We start from the raw sequence: 16,558 nt of genomic DNA on the forward strand, positions 1-16,558 counted from the left end.
TTTATCATACTAAATATTGTTGCCCGCGAGACGAGACGAGAGAGAATTTTTCTTGAGGAGAAACGAGACGAGACGACTCATCCAATAAAAACATATATCTAGGTCTATCTTCTGAGACGAGACAATACGTTCAGGAAATAATTTCAAAACGAGAAAGCCCCAAATCTAGTTTCTACGAGGCAACATTATTATCTAACCTTGGTGTGCTGAAAATGAACGCAGAATTCCAACTAAACAGACTTAGGCAAAGTACGTGCAAGCCCTGATAAGATTTTAGACATATTGTGAAGCTCCTCGCATTTTGTAGAGTAATCGTAAACTTCCACTACAAGCTTCTTCAGCGGTTTTACACTTTAAATATATTACAGGAAGTACGTGCGTAAAGAATAATTTGTGTTACCGTTAGAGAAACACAAACAATAGTTAACAGTACATTTATGTATTTACTTTATATGCAATACGTATATATATATATATATATATATATATATATATATATATATATATATATATATATATATATATATATATATATATATATATATCAGCAAAATAAAGACTGTAAATTATTATTGAGTTGAGTTGAGTTGATTTTGAGTTTAACGTCTCTTTCAGCAGCGAGGATATATGAGACAGGACCTACTGATTAACGTGGAATCCGAACCACATGAACTTCCACGTGTAAATTATTATTATTGGCAACGAATCATATACAGTATGGTGCTAAATTTGTGATACAAAAGCAGAGGGATAATTCCTGGGGCCAAAATAAACAATAACAAAAAAGTTCTAATAAACATGAGGCAAAAAGCGCGTCGTTTACTTGTTAAAGGCTGCCGAAAGCGTTCGAAAACAAATCTTAAATTTAAATATTGCACAAACACTGAGCGTAGATGTGATGCGGCATGATATCGTCAAAGGATGCTTTATCTAAATTTGTAGTTTTCAGATTTGTGCAATGGCGGCGCAAGGGATTCCCCAAAGGACGTTATGGATTACCGGACATTTTATGACGTGAATTGAGTGGACAAGACCATGTAAAGGACGTCTCACTGTCTGGGAATAATACTACATGGCAGGTCAATACTTCATACACGCAGATAAAAGATGGCTGATGAGGTAGTCACTGTGCGTGTTTATATACCTCTTCAAAAAGTACCAGTAAAGACGTTGTACAAAAATTCTCTGAAAAGTCACGTCGCTAGAATGTAAAACACAAGCCGATACGTAACAAAACAAAGGAATTCAGATTGCTAGTCTGCTCATATTAATGATATCGCAACGCTTTTGAGAACGCGTTTATCTTTACTACTACAGGAATCAATGGCGCCGATCCTGGGGGAAGCCGCCCCCTACCCCCCCCCCAAAGCTCATGTGGGCCCTCTATTGTATTTATGAATATACAATATTTGGCATAATTTGAATGCAGTTTGTTTTAAAATCCTCATATATATATACCTTCTGTATCTGAATGGGCCCCCCCCAAATTTACAGAGAAATCGGCGCCCTTGACAAGAATTGAACAAGAACTACTATTAAAAGATGAATAAAGAACATGTATTATTATTATTATTATTATTATTATTATTATTATTATTATTATTATTATTATTATGATTATTATTATTAATAATAATAATAATAATAATAATAATAATAATAATAATAATAATAATAATAATAATACACATAACTGTTTGTGCACATTCATTTCGATTAATACATCACACAATTGGGACTACAGTACGTTCTTTTTCTCAATCAATGTTCTAAATTCACGGATGTGAAACAAAACGTTCGTTCCATTTGCGATATTTGTACGTGCTGTAACAGAGACCGACATTTTTGTTCCCAAATCGTATAACGGAACTATATACCAAAGAGAATTGTAGGAAGCAAGGTAATGCAAAGGCGGTTTTTTATTTTTTTTTTACGATTTTTTTTCGAAAACTAGACATGAACCATACCACTTATGAAAGTGAAGCTGATACTGAGACATACCTTCACAAAGTTTTTCATTATAATACTATCAAGACGATAGTACACATTGTATAATTAATGAGAGATAGCCTAACATTTTCATTAATACTTAAATTTCAATTTCTGTTTAACCTATGCTGAGAAAAAAATGTAGGTGTCGTCAAGGGCGCCGATCCTGGGGGGCCAAGGGCCCCCTCAAAGCTCATGTGGGCCCGCATTGTATTTATGAACATACAATATTTGGCATAATTTCAATGCAATTTGTTTTAAAATCCTCATATATATGCTTTCTACATCTGAATGCCCCCCTTCCCCAAATGCACAGAGAAATTGGCGCCCTTGGCTGGCGTACTTAAAAAGATAGGTTACATGCGTAATTCCTGTAGTTTTTGGACTTAACGTACAGCAGACGTATAATTGAAAAACGCATATTTTATAATACTTTCTGTATAAGTGTTCCATCTATACGTAGTTTCCGTATGAAACAATATAGGCAGTCAGGATCTCACATACAAATGGTCGTATATAACATAGGAATGTAACATAAGTATATGCTTGTAATATACGGAAAACTATTAGATATCACATATCCTGCAACGACATGGTGTAATATCTAAAGGCAGTGCCTATGTAGCATATGGATAACGTATGATCCGTACTGATTTCTATAGTAGGCAAGAGGATTCCGTATATTTGTACTGTACAATATACCGCTGTCCGGAGAACGGATTTTTCTCAGTATAAATCTTAACCAAATATAAGACATATTAGTCGATAGATCATATCGTGCTGAAGAAGATAACTTGTTAGAGGATAAATTCTCATGTGGAGTTGTCGAAAAAATTGAAAAAACAAACTTTTGGGTGGTAATATACTTATAGGCATGTGTCGTTCGTTGCTAATAACATTTTTTTTTTAATTTTGCTGGAACAGATAGTATATTTGCTTACATACTATATACGTAGCAGTATTTATTTCATTACATAGGCTACTATAGTTGTTACACCTAAGCCCTTCGACCCTCGGTACTAAAAGTTCTAATTGCTTATTTGTCCTAATAATATTTATAGGAAAGCACGATATTTTCCAATAATTGAATTGAAACAATACAGTTTCAGTTTGCAATTAAATCACCACAATATACTACTGCAGAAATACACAAATATCAATGCTCAGATTTAAGTATAGCAGGTTCGTAGGTTTCTGTAAGAAAATTTTCCTCGATTTACACAAAATTTTTCCCTTTTCGTATCAAATATTCCCTAGTGTGTTGAATGTCGGATTCCTATGACAGAAGTTACGTGATAAGAGTAATTTAGCTATATTAAAGGAACTGCCAATCACATTTGTTTATTGTTTTTGCTTCTATTTGTCCTCCCCTTTTTAACAACAAAAATATACACATAAATAATCCATATCCAACAATGCTTGTGGTGTTTCAACAGACACACATACATACTACATACACACAGAAACTATTGCTCTTCTATTGGTTTATTTTTGAAGAACAAAGAAAAATTAAGCATTTATACTGGTCAATCAGTCGGCGCGAGAATTTCCCTGTATTTTCACGTTTTATCGACAAAATTCTCCTTTTCCCTTTTCGCTAAATTTATTTATGAAATTTCCCTGGATTAGGAAAATTTCCTTCAAACTACGAACACTGAAGTAATATTGTTATAGCACTGTCTGTAATTTTAAAATAATGAAATTAAAAGGATAATTTGCAATTGAAAGAATCATAATAGTTTTAAATTTGCAAATTTCCTACACACTAGCGGCATCTATTGGCATTAGGCAGGTATGTAATACACATAGTGACATCTATTTGCTTTACTGTGTACTATTACGCAGTGATCGAAGTGAGACGGTATGCGGTGGTATGCCATACCACCTCTGTTTTTTTTTAAGGCATACCCTCTCTTTGTTATTTTTTCCCTACCTTTTCTTTTCAAAATGACGTGTCTTTAAAGAACTTCACCTAGTTTATATTTTGATGTACCATATTGAATTGTTTCTTTCGTATATGTATGTCTATGTCTTCTTGTTTTAATTCATATAAATGTGTTTTGAGCATAAGTGGATTTAGGGGTTGTCTGCTGTGGGAGCGATTCTTCCGGGGGTTTGGAATACCCCTCAGTCGAGAAGGGTCCAGGAGCTTTCCCGCAGGAAATCGTTAATATAAAAACTCGGTTTTTGAGCATTTTCGTGTATAATTCTCTATTATACAACATATTGTATAATAGAGATATATTTTAATATTTTTTCCAGCAAGTTGTTGCGATGGATCAAAGTTTCTCCATGCCCCCCCCCCCTTGTGAATAAAGAGAAGTTCTCCAGTGATTTTCAGTCATTATGTAAATAGAAATGCAATATTTTAGACAACATACCCTCACTGTATTTCAACATTTAGATAGCCGGTATGTCGAGTCAAAATTGTAATAAAACATACTGCCTCTGTGTTTTTTCCACTTCAAACACTGCTATTACGAATTAGCGTTATACACAAATTGATAATTTTTTTGTATTATAAATAGAATATGAAATCATCAAAAAGTTTTATTTCTCTTACTCTCAAAAAGTGTTGCCTTCATTTTCAAATATGTAAATGAAAGCGAAAAATAAGGTCTCAAAATTGGGTAATACCCAATAAAAAAAATATTTTAAAAAAGGTCTCTCTAATACGTACACGTAAAGTCGAAGAGCGTAATGAAATAAACGTACTTCTAGATTTTAAAATGTTCGTATTATACGCACTTTTCTACAACTACGCATTTCCTTTACCATTATGGCTTCATGTATTTACATGTTATTTGTCACTTGTATCTTCAAAACATTGGTACAATTCAGTTTACGTTGGCCACGTTTCTGTTTTTCAAATCCACAATGACGTCGACATCAGGGCGTTCCCCCTGGATGCTATGCAACACACATTTCGTCGTCAGTTCTTTTTTTTTTTTCCTTTTTGCTCTTTTTTCCCACTCCTTCGAAGCACCCCCATTTTCCTGGCTCGCGAATGGACTCGACCCCTACAAAGACCCGCGTAGTGGAAGCTTACGCAGTCTTGTATACCAGGGCTTCTCTCCTCTAGTCAGTTATCGACTGAATACTGCGCTGTTAAGAGGAAATGGTGGTGAAGGCATTTTGGCGAAAACTAGGAACGGAAAAAGGGGGAAATCATTGGCCAAAAACTTGGCAGCAGAAGACGTTTTCCCACTCCGATAGTCATTTTTTTCCCTTCCTACGTCGTTTTTCGTCATTCATTTGTTCCCTCTCTTTTCATCTTGATCCGACTAAACTCAGCGGCCCGCAGAGTGTTTCCTGCAGTAAGGAGATGATGTCTAGCAGAGATAGTTGTGTGATATAAGGACCAATGTATTTGTACATATATATAGATATGTGATAATTAACAAACAATACATTTTATAAAAGAAGAGAAAAGTTTTATCTCCTCTCCATATGTGTTACATTGCTAGAGATCTTTCATCTGTAATTAAGTGACAGAAATCGTATCGTATCGTACAAATTGGACGGATATCTGAGTTTCGGCTTAAGGTTCTGTGCGAGTTACGAAAAAAAAAAAAAAAAAAAACTCTTACTGCTACTGTGAATGTGAAACGATGAATTGAACCGGAAGTGACGACAGACTATATTTAACCAATTAGTGTTGCGCTTTTTTTTTTTCAACAGATTTCCCTCTTAACGTTTTGAAATTAACCAATATTGGACCTCAACTTTTGATGACTGGTTTGAATGTTGTGTGTGTGTGTTCACGAACTGCTAATACTAACAATTTTCTTGGTGACAGATAACTTTAAATTTGCAACAATGAACCGTGAGAAATATAAAATTGTGGAATGTTTGGTTATATATTGTAGATATATCGTTGTGCCTCATTCGATGACAAAAGATATATTGAACAACTGTGACAGTAAGTATTTTATTCTCTTTTAGCATGCATTTTCCCCATTTGCAATGAATGTTTGAATTCAAGCTCTGTAGTTCATTTCTTTTGTATACTAGATTTTTCCTCTTTAATTACGTAGTCAATTATTTATTTATTGGTAAAATTAAGGGATAGTTTGCTACAACTTTACATTTATTATGAATGAATAAAAATGCTTGGATTTATTTATTTATTTATTTTTACTCAAAAGCAGCCATAAAATGGCTGTAGAGTACAAAAGTTCTTATTTAAGGCCGTATTTATTTATGCCTTTGGCGGTAGTCTGAACTTGGGGATTTTTCGGTTGTGCATGAACAAAGAGATCCCAACTTAAAAATATACCTCAATGTGCAAGAATTACGCACTTAAAATAACATTTTGCTCCCATTTTCTTTTTATCTTCAAATATATAAAGATACGAGCTCCGAGATCAAATAAAATCGGAAGACGGGTGAAAGTTAAAAAGTAGTTCCTGTATAATAGTGAAAGTTGGTAACCCTTATGGGTTTATATCTCTTTCTGGGGTTGTAGATTGTGCTTGCAATGTATATGACGTTGTTTGGTATTTTAGCGTATATCACAGCCTCATAATATACATATGGATGAAGCTTGCACACGCTTGAGTAAGAGTTTGTGTGTATTTATATATATAGTATATAATATATGCGTTCTTTAGTAATAGGTAAAGTAAATTATAATACACTTGTAGTGGCATTCTCAATACTTTAACTGATCTCTCAATATTCTGAGAATGTGGATTTTGGATCTCAGTTTATTAGGTTTATTGGTGTCTGTTCCGTGTCAAGTTTCTAATATACTGTAGTATACCGTAAATCCACACCGAAAAACAAGTAACAGTTTTGAGAAAACTCTCTCTTTGATCAAAACGTACAATGAAATAGATACATACTCTAGATTTTACAAATTAAAATAAAATCACATACACTATCTTGTTACATAATAATAATAATAATAATAATAATAATAATAATAATAATAATAATAATAATAATAATAATAATAATAATATAATGTATGTTCTGAGTTACTTCCTTAAACATATCTTCGTAACTTTATTATTAAAAAAAAAAGTTTGAAGTTGACGCAAACTTATATTTGCAGTATAACTTCCATTAGTCGAATACCTGTCTATACAATTCATATTTTCAATGGTCGAAGTATTTATGGTGTAAGTTTTGAGTTATTTCCTTCAAGAACCTTTCTCGAAATTTGATCTTTTCTATATATCGGAAAATGTATAATGTCCTGCACGTCAAGCATATATACTATAGGCCATAAGTCGGCCTATCAACTGGACCGATAAGTTGATTTAAATGTGTATATTATAGCTATATGATGCAAATGGTTAAGAAAATTTCATTAGTGAAATTTAAGTCTTTTGAAATGGGTAGAATACAAATTGGACGAAGGAGGAAAAAACTGTTATTATCACAGCTTCCTGTCCTGGAAAAGCATCTGTCCAAGGTGAAGTTTCCACTGTCATAAGCATTCTGGAAAAAATGTGGAAAAAGAGTTGCATCAGAAGATAAGAAAGTTTCGTTTCACATTGTGAAAATACAGTAGACTTTTAGTTTCACAGTGTGAAACTACAGTAGACTTTCAGTCTTACAGTGTGAAACTACAGTAGACTTTCAGTCTCACAGTGTGAAACTACAGTAGACTTTCAGTCTCACAGTGTGAAACTAGCCTACTGAAACCACATTCTATATAAGTTTAAACTTATTCTTTCGCATCTGAAGCAGCCATACCAAAAAGCGGCCATTTCTGAATCTTAAGCTGCCATTTCGTGCTATTTCCGACCGGTTTTTGTTATATAAAGATTAAATATTCAATCCGGAAGCAATAGTACGTAAATTCTACAACATCCGGTTGGCACTTCAGGAAAAAAAAAAGTCGGAGATTTTACATAACTCTTTCGGTATGAAATTCATATCAAGAAATAGCTTCTCGCTATCTATTAAAACTAATCTTGAAATCGGAAGTAGTGGTAAATTTGTAGTATTTCCGGTTTTAGAACAGAGTACATTCTTTGGACACTTAATCAATCTCAGAAAGTGGCTTCTAGCTATCTATGACTCTTTTTTTTTTTTCAGTATAGTCATCAACGTTTAAACTGGAAATCTGGAAATGGTTAATTTTTACCACCTTCGATTAGAAAGTTAGCGAAGTAGATGAAACCTATTATTATTGAGTCATAAAACCGACTCCAAAATACCGCTTTTCGTCATCTGTTACAGTTTCTTGATCTATGGCAATCAACGTTAAAACCCCTTTCAACAAAAAAATTCCTGGGTGCGCGCCTAATTAGCGTATATTCCATGTTCCTCCAGAATAAAATTTTAGTTGAATAAAATAAAATATTCCTCTAGAATAAAATTCTCATGCCAGTATCCTTTCTAAGGATTGGCTTGGGAGGGGGATTGGAACTAAGAACTATAGAGAAAATTTAAAAGAAGGAGCTACTGCGTTTCTGGGAGATGTCTTTAGGATATTTGGTAGGTGGTCGTTACAGATATGGAAGGACAGAGGACCCTTAGCTATTCATAAACTTTTATTTACTGTGTTGGAAAATACATTCAATGGGGAAAAAATCTCACATTTGGGGCTCAGACGACATTCGTTCAAATATGAACAAGTGCTGAATATATGACCATTCCTCTACATAGGTCAGTCTTTTTTTAACATCTTTACATCTTACGACAATTACCCGTTTCGTCGGGTTAAAATAACAAAAATTAGAAATATATTCCGTTACTCAGTTACTATCTTACTATTACTATTACTGAACTGCTCTGTGATATCGACTATTTTCGATCATGTTTATATCTCTCCCCCCCCCCCAAGTTGCGGGGCTGAATTTGGATTTAAACGGCATCGGAAATGTCACTGTTCATCTCAGCGACCCCGAAAATTATGGATTCGACACTAATATCGGTCATTTTCTATGATTTATATATATATCTCCTTCCTCCCTCTCCTCCAAGTTGCTCCGTCAAAGTGAAATGATAACTAATCACTACCAGGCCTGAACCCTATCTATGTTGCAAATTTGATCGAGATCGGACGGATGGTTCAAGCGCTATTAAGTTACAAACATACTCACATTCATTCTTATTTATATAGATTTGAACTTAACTTATTCCGAAAATTGCTTTAGTTTTCCTATATATATATATATATATATATATATATATATATATATATATATATATATATATATATATATATATATATATATATTTAAACAGGGTTGGCAAAAACCATGGTTTTTATTAAAAAAACCAAAAAAACCGTTTTTTTTTTGTTTAAACCAGGTTTTTTTTGTTTAAACCAGGTTTTTTTGATTTAAACCAGGTTTTTATGGTTTAAATAATTTGCTCTATATATTCATATCATATATAGACAGAAATAAGTTTGTTTTTCGCCTTGATGTTATTATGCAACAATCGGGTTATGCTGGAAGGGGTCACATAAGCTTAAAGTGGAATAAAAACCGCTTCTCGAGTTACATCCGAGAGAAATTGTCCTCCATTTGAACTCGGAACCAGGACTAATTGGCCACAAATGCGATACGTCTGCCGACTCACTCACGAAGGAATCCTGATAAAAAAAAAAAAAAATACATTGTACTGAACTTTACGTGCTTCTTAATATAACTGTCAAGAGTCATTTCAGAAGGACAAAAAGATAAACAGTTTCACAAGTGAAACCATTACACAGAATTACATATGAACAATTTCAAAGTACTACGGAGTACAGAAGAACTAATTTAGTTCAAGTTAGTTAACAACGACTTTTATTGGTCCAAATTAAAGAAATACACCGACTTAATCTGCATATCAATAAGTGAATAAAGATACGAATTATTTGAGTCCACTTTGGCTCAGACTCATTTATATATAAATAGATACCAAAGCTACTTATTTCACTAAATGCCTCTCGTGGGGTCTGTATGACTTCCCCCCCCCACCCCCGAAAGTATGGCATTTTCGATGTATTTTATCAATAGTAAACATTGAAACGAAACAATATTTAGAATTTTTCTTCGATTGCAATTACATAACAATAATAACAACTACAAAAAATCTCAAAATAAACATTTAAAAACTTATAAAAAAAAGTTGCTTTTCTAATATAATCATTTTAAGTAATGAATGGGGAATTTAGGTCTGAATATAATACGAATAATATACGGGAGTGAAACGTGATAACCCACAAATGTGTGTTCATCAAGATTTTACAAACACTTACACTTACACGAACATTTTTTGTTTTTTGGTTTAAACCAGTTGGTTTTTTTGAAAAAAACAGCTGGTTTAAACTTGGTTTAAACCAGCCAACCCTGATTTTAAAAGAAAGATTTTAAGAAAAGAAGAAATTGGAACAAGGCTATGAACTCCTTGTGTCGTGTGTAATACTAGTTGTAGAGGACTCGCCTCTGGTACGAAGGATCCCTGATTAGATTAAAAACCAAGTAAGTTTTGTGGAGGACAGCGTCGTTTTCGTGAGTTTTCTTTGAGTTCTCCTGTTTCTTCCCACACTCTCATTTCACCACTTATTTCATAATCATTGATTTCTTTTAATCATCCGTCCCTTTTAGTCAAAAGGGCATAATCGTGGGACGTTAAACTAGATATTTCATTTAATTAATCTCATTTCCTAATTCTTTCCTATTACTAGACTTATATTTCAGCTCTTTTCCAGTTTACCATAATCCTATATGAAACAAAAGGGGTAAAGGAACTGGCCATCTACAACTATTCTATTAGCTTAGTGGCTCGCCTATGATAGGATAAGTGGGCAAAAACGCTCAGATGTACATACGAGAAACAGTATAGAATAACGTTGTAGTATACTTCGATCCCACGTGTGATATTGAAGCATTCTTAGAAAATTTAAAAGCTCACTTTTATATGTGTACAAAAATGAAATGAAATCTTTTAAGTTTTACGTCCCACGATTATCCCGACTAAGGTAAAGGAGACGGTGATGATCAGAATTGAATGAAATGATGGAATAAAGAAAGCGGGAGGAAACGGAAGAACCCCGAAGAAACCCACGCGCACAGTGTTTGTCCACCACAAAGTTCACTTGGCGCGAGCTGGGATCGAACCAAGGACCCCAAGCATTTTATGTGTACAGTCTGCGACAAAAATTCTTTCCGTTTGATAAAATTTGTTTCGTTAATTACTTCAGCATGGAAGGACGATTTCAGTACAGTTTTCAGTAAATTAAAAGGAATGTAATTTTCTGAACGTTTGAGCAATACCACCGTTATTCCTAAAATACATTTTACCAAACGAAAAGAACTTTCGTCGTTGACTGTACATAAGCATGGTAAACCAAATTCTGTTTACAACCTTGTCTTAGGGTATTGTTTCGCTCTTCTTCTTCTTCTTCTTCTTCTTCTTCTTCTTCTTCTTCTTCTTCTTCTTTATACACTGCAGAGTCCTGTAATATATAAACTTATTATTTTTCTGAAATTATCTTTCAAACTGTATTACCGTTCCATTTTATCAATATAATCCATTTTTCTGACCTTGCTCTTTCTTCGTCTCTCTCTCTCTCTCTCTTTCTCTCTCTTATTTTTGCCCTCTTATTTTCGCTGCCCGTCCGTGTATTCTTTTTCTCCTCCGTTTTGACCTCTATCAAAGCTTCCGTTTAGACGTGTGACCTGATATAATACGTTACATCTGCTTCTGACTCACCAGGCCTTCATAGATTGAGTCCCTTGCGATTCTTCTTCTTCTTCTTCTTCGTTTCATCTTTTTCACTTATGTAAGTCACTGTGCCTGCCCTCTCCGAAGAATCAAGTAAAAAAGGTGTAGGAGAATCGGAGAACGGGTGCAAAAAAAGGATAGAAGAAAAATAAGAATTTATTGGTGTAAGCTGAAAGAGAAGACGAAAATGGATTTATCGAAGCGGAAAAAAAAGTCAGTAGGGCCTGTAAGAAAGAAAGCATACAAAAGGGAATAATATTCTAGGAAATTGATCGATGATGTTCCTTCCATGTTTGCTTCTACAATTATTTTTCTTTCTTTCTGTCTTTTTCCCAAAACGTAAATACACACATAAAGGCAAAAACACATACACACACACACTTACTCACAGAAAGAGGAAAGGAAGGAAAAATAATGAAATGTAAACAATGGAACCATATTTCAATATTCGTTTGTTTATAGTATAAGTATAGGATGTAAGGCCCTAGCTATTAAAGGAATGTAGAGTAGGGCATTTGTCTAAAGAAATAATAATAATCACATATTAAGGTCACAAAAAAATGACTTAAAAATATTTTATTTGTCTGTCAACTTGAAAATTTTGAAGGGTTTCGGACCCACAATGTCCTCTTCTGGACACAACTTTGATGCAATGACTCATTAGTCACTTAAGAGTCTTCATCCGGGCGAAATTAAAATACCGCTAATTTTACATTAATTATGTGATATCTTCAAATAGATAAAAGATAATCGAAATGTGGAACAAGAGCGCCCTAGACAATATTATTTTACATCAGATTACCGTTATCACGACTCACTTGTCTGCTTTCGATTTCGACCCATTTTGAAAATTGGCATTTATTTTCGCGTTTCTAAACAGCTGAAAACGGAAAGCCACTAGGTGACTTGTGATAACGGTACCTCACGCAAAATATTATTGTCTAGGGCGCTTTTTTGTTCCATATTTCAATTATCTTTTTATCTATTTGAAGATATCACATAATTACTGTAAAATTAGCGGTATTTTAATTTCGTCGGGATGAAGACGTAACAAAATTTCGCGAATGTGCGTCAAATGATGTCGTTTTCTGTCCTAAAAAAATAAAATAAAATAAAATAAAATAAAAAGCCTTTAAAGACAGAAGAGTTGACTTGATTTGTAGTTTAAAGTCCCTTTCAGCAGCGAAGCTATATGAGACGGGACCTACTGATTAACGTGGAATCCGAACCGCGTGAGGTCCTGCCGAAAATTAAAGACAGAAGAATTTGTGGAATGAGAATGTAGGAGAAGCTCAAAAAAACTCATGAACATGATGTTGTCCACCAGTATCCATAGTCGGATCAGAGACCTGTCACATCAGAGATAAGTGCTCTATCATTGAACCACCGTGTCCCAATTCCCCCCAAAAAGAAAGTTGAGCCAGTGACATGGCTGATCTAGATAATAAGGATAAGAAATAATAGCACATCATAATAAATTCTCATGAAATGTATTAACTCGATTAAATTAAGCACATTTACGTTATAATATGATATAGTATGCAAGAAGAAAAACGATTTCGTCCCGTATTCGCAACGTCACTGCAAACTAAGAATCGCATCTCTTGTGAAACTCGAATTCCAGACAAGACTCCTGTTCCGCTGTGGCTCTTAACGTTGGATGAGGTTTTAGTTATTTCGGCGAGTATTATGCAGACGAAACAGTATTTAAAAATTTAATTTCTCATGTATGTTTTAATTTCAAATACCCATTTGCATATGGAACTGGAGGAGGAGAAAATCCTCTTTCGCTGCCTCTCTAGTTTGACATACTTATGACGTAAAAAGACTGGAAGTAGAGGATTAAAAATTAAGTTGTTGAAAGTAAAAGTATAGTCTCTTCTCATGGCTTGGGCAAGGAGGAGGAGGAGGAGGGGGAAGTTCTCTCCTGGGTTATATCAAGACAGATTTGTTTATTCATACATTATAGTATTTAATACGTATATTTATATAAGGGAACATTCTGAATCAATGGTAGGCATTCTTCTCAGGTAGAGTTCATTGGTTCGATCGCATGTCATCAGGCTAGCGGCCGGTTGAACTACTCCCAGCCTAGCGGCCTGTTGAACTACTCCCAGCCTAGCGGCCTGTTGAACTACTCCCAGCCTAGCGACCGGTTGAACTACTCCCAGCCTAGCAGCCGGTTGAACTACTCCCAGCCTAGCGGTCGGTTGAACTACTCTCAGCCTAGCGGCCGGTTGAACTACTCCCAGCCTAGCGATCGGTTGAACTGCTCCCAGCCTAGCGGTCGGTTGAACTACTCCCAGCCTAGCAGCCGGTTGAACTACTCCCAGCCTAGCGATCGGTTGAACTACTCCCAGCCTAGCGGCCTGTTGAACTACTCCCAGCCTAGCGGTCGGTTGAACTACTCCCAGCCTAGCGATCGGTTGAACTACTCCCAGCCTAGCAGCCGGTTGAACTACTCCCAGCCTAGCGATCGGTTGAACTACTCCCAGCCTAGCAGCCGGTTGAACTACTCCCAGCCTAGCGATCGGTTGAACTACTCCCAGCCTAGCAGCCGGTTGAACTACTCCCAGCCTAGCGGTCGGTTGAACTACTCCCAGCCTAGCGGCCGGTTGAACTACTCCCAGCCTAGCGGTCGGTTGAACTACTCCCAGCCTAGCAGCCGGTTGAACTACTCCCAGCCTAGCGGCCGGTTGAACTACTCCCAGCCTAGCGGTCGGTTGAACTACTCCCAGCCTAGCAGCCGGTTGAACTACTCTCAGTCTAGCGGCGAGCACGTAGGCAGCGCGCTACGATACCCTGTCTCTAACCTAGTGACCTTCATATCTTGTTTTCATGTGACTCCCCAGTTCGTCTCACGACGCTGGGTGGACGCAGAAAATTGGGAAGCACCGGTCGGAAATCGAACCCGGGATCACGTGGACATTAGTCCAATGCTGTAACCACTAAGCTAGGATGTTTCCCCATTGGACGTGGGACGTTAAACTAAAAGAAACAAGCTCTCGATGCCGTATTTCATCTCTGCCTCCATACGTCCGTTCCTCTCTCTTTCTCTGTGTGTGGGAGTGTTAGTGGTTAGAGGTAAAAAAAAAAAAAAAAAAGAGAGAGAGAGAGAGAGAGACATAGGTAAGCGAGTATGGATGAAGAAGATGGATTGAAATTTATAGAAAATAGAATTTAATGTATTTAATTGAAATATTGATTTAAAAAAAAAAAAGAGAGAGAGAGAGAAGAAAATTATTAAGATGAAATCTTCTGGTGGCACAAAAGACGATGGAAACTTGTTTGACGAATTGAATGGAAAGACGAAGCAGGAACAGGAGTTTCTTCTCCTATCCCCCCCCCCCCCCAAAAAAAAAAAACTAAACTTTGCTCTTCGTGAACTGAAGTCAAACAAACACCAAACAAACAAACAACGAAGAAGAAGAAAAAGAAGAGGAGTAAACAAACTCGTTTTTAAACCAAAAACTTTTGACTCTGCTGCTTGACTTTTTAGCTTTTCATCACGGCATAAGAGATTTGAGATGAACTTTCAAATGGTTGCTACATTTCAAAAGATTATATTGTTGAAATTTCGCAACTTACAACAAGAATTTTCTCTTCTCCTTATTCTTTCCCCTTTTGTTCAAGCTTCTTTTCCTTTTTCTCTTCTTCTATGATGATTCTGCAATCAATAGACGCCTTTAATTCAGTTTCTCTGCAATGTCATTTTTGTAATACTATTTCCACTATATTTACAATCTTTTCCAACCACATATTTTTTCCAATGAACTTATGAATTATAATAAGTATCCGATTCCTACACATTATTTTGCTACCAGGAAAATACCATATGAAAAATTGTACAATATTTATTAGCGTATAACGAAAAGAAACAATCCAAAGAGAGACGTACAGGTCTATACTTATCAATATATCTTATCGAACAGAATAAAGTTATATTGATGAGTGTAAATTCTAATGCGGAGTTTTTGAGAAACTCGGAGAAAATTAGTCTTTTTTTGTAACCCTAAAAAAATGATGGGGTACGATAACCGCGGCATCTATTGAGATGAAAGTGATATTAAAGTATATCCTGATCAATTTGTTCGTTATGAATGACGCTAACAAGAGGACAGTAGGAATATCAGGGGCGGATACAAGGGGGGGGCTATAAGGGCTATAGCCCGCCCCCCTTGATGTTCAGGTATACAGTGAATAAAATGGGCTTCAATCCTGCTTTACAATGGATAAAGCTGCAAACTATGGTTTATTCCCTCCCTTGATCATATCCTGGATCCACTACTGGGCAATATCGTTAATGGGATAGAACAGAAAATTATGATTACCTTTAAGTTTAGATTAATAAAATTATAGTTACCAATCGATAGATCACATGAAGCTGAACAAAATTACATGCTTGAAGCTAAAGTTTCATTAGTAGTTTTCGAGAAAAAACAACGAATTTTTACGATGTTAAAATATTAAGGTTGGTGTAAAGGGACAAGTTTTACCAATAGATGTCACTAAAATCTTCGTATCTCTCTCATGTATGCTTTACCTTTCACGAAAATTTACAAGTTCTTTTACAAATTTCAACCTAAAGACTTCAAATTTTTGGAGAAGGAACTTCATAACCTATCGAAGGCAACAATCCGTGCCGATTTCTTTTTTAGAATTTTCTTCACTGTTGAAACAGTTACATTGTTAAAGGTTTGGATATCTCTTTCAACAAACAAGCCATTTCAACAATGAAGAAAACTCTAAATAAGAAATCGGCACGAATTGTTGTCTTCGATAGGTTATGAAGTTCCTTCTCTAAAAATTTGAAATCTCTAGGTTGAAATTTGTAAAAAGAACTCGTGAATTTTTGTGAAAGGTAAAAAAAAAAAAAAAAAAAAAATACATG

General features: G+C 35.2%; 1 protein-coding gene across 2 annotated transcripts in view; it reads left to right on the forward strand.

The window, feature by feature from the left end:
- LOC145668156 (uncharacterized) overlaps positions 1-16,558 on the forward strand; it is a 319,521-nt gene that overhangs the window by 156,351 nt on the left and 146,612 nt on the right. Inside the window, exon 1 of one of the 2 annotated variants that reach the window (XR_014127980.1) lies at positions 5,036-5,911. The exons of the other annotated variant lie outside the window; for it this stretch is intronic. The gene's annotated coding sequence lies outside the window, so the exon portion shown is untranslated. Of the gene's footprint in view, positions 1-5,035; positions 5,912-16,558 lie in introns of those variants that run through there. 2 annotated transcript variants of the gene reach the window in all.

This window comes from Thermobia domestica, chromosome 13 (genome assembly GCF_964235325.1).
Source record: "Thermobia domestica chromosome 13, izTheDome1.hap1.1, whole genome shotgun sequence".
Lineage (NCBI taxonomy): Eukaryota > Metazoa > Arthropoda > Insecta > Zygentoma > Lepismatidae > Thermobia > Thermobia domestica.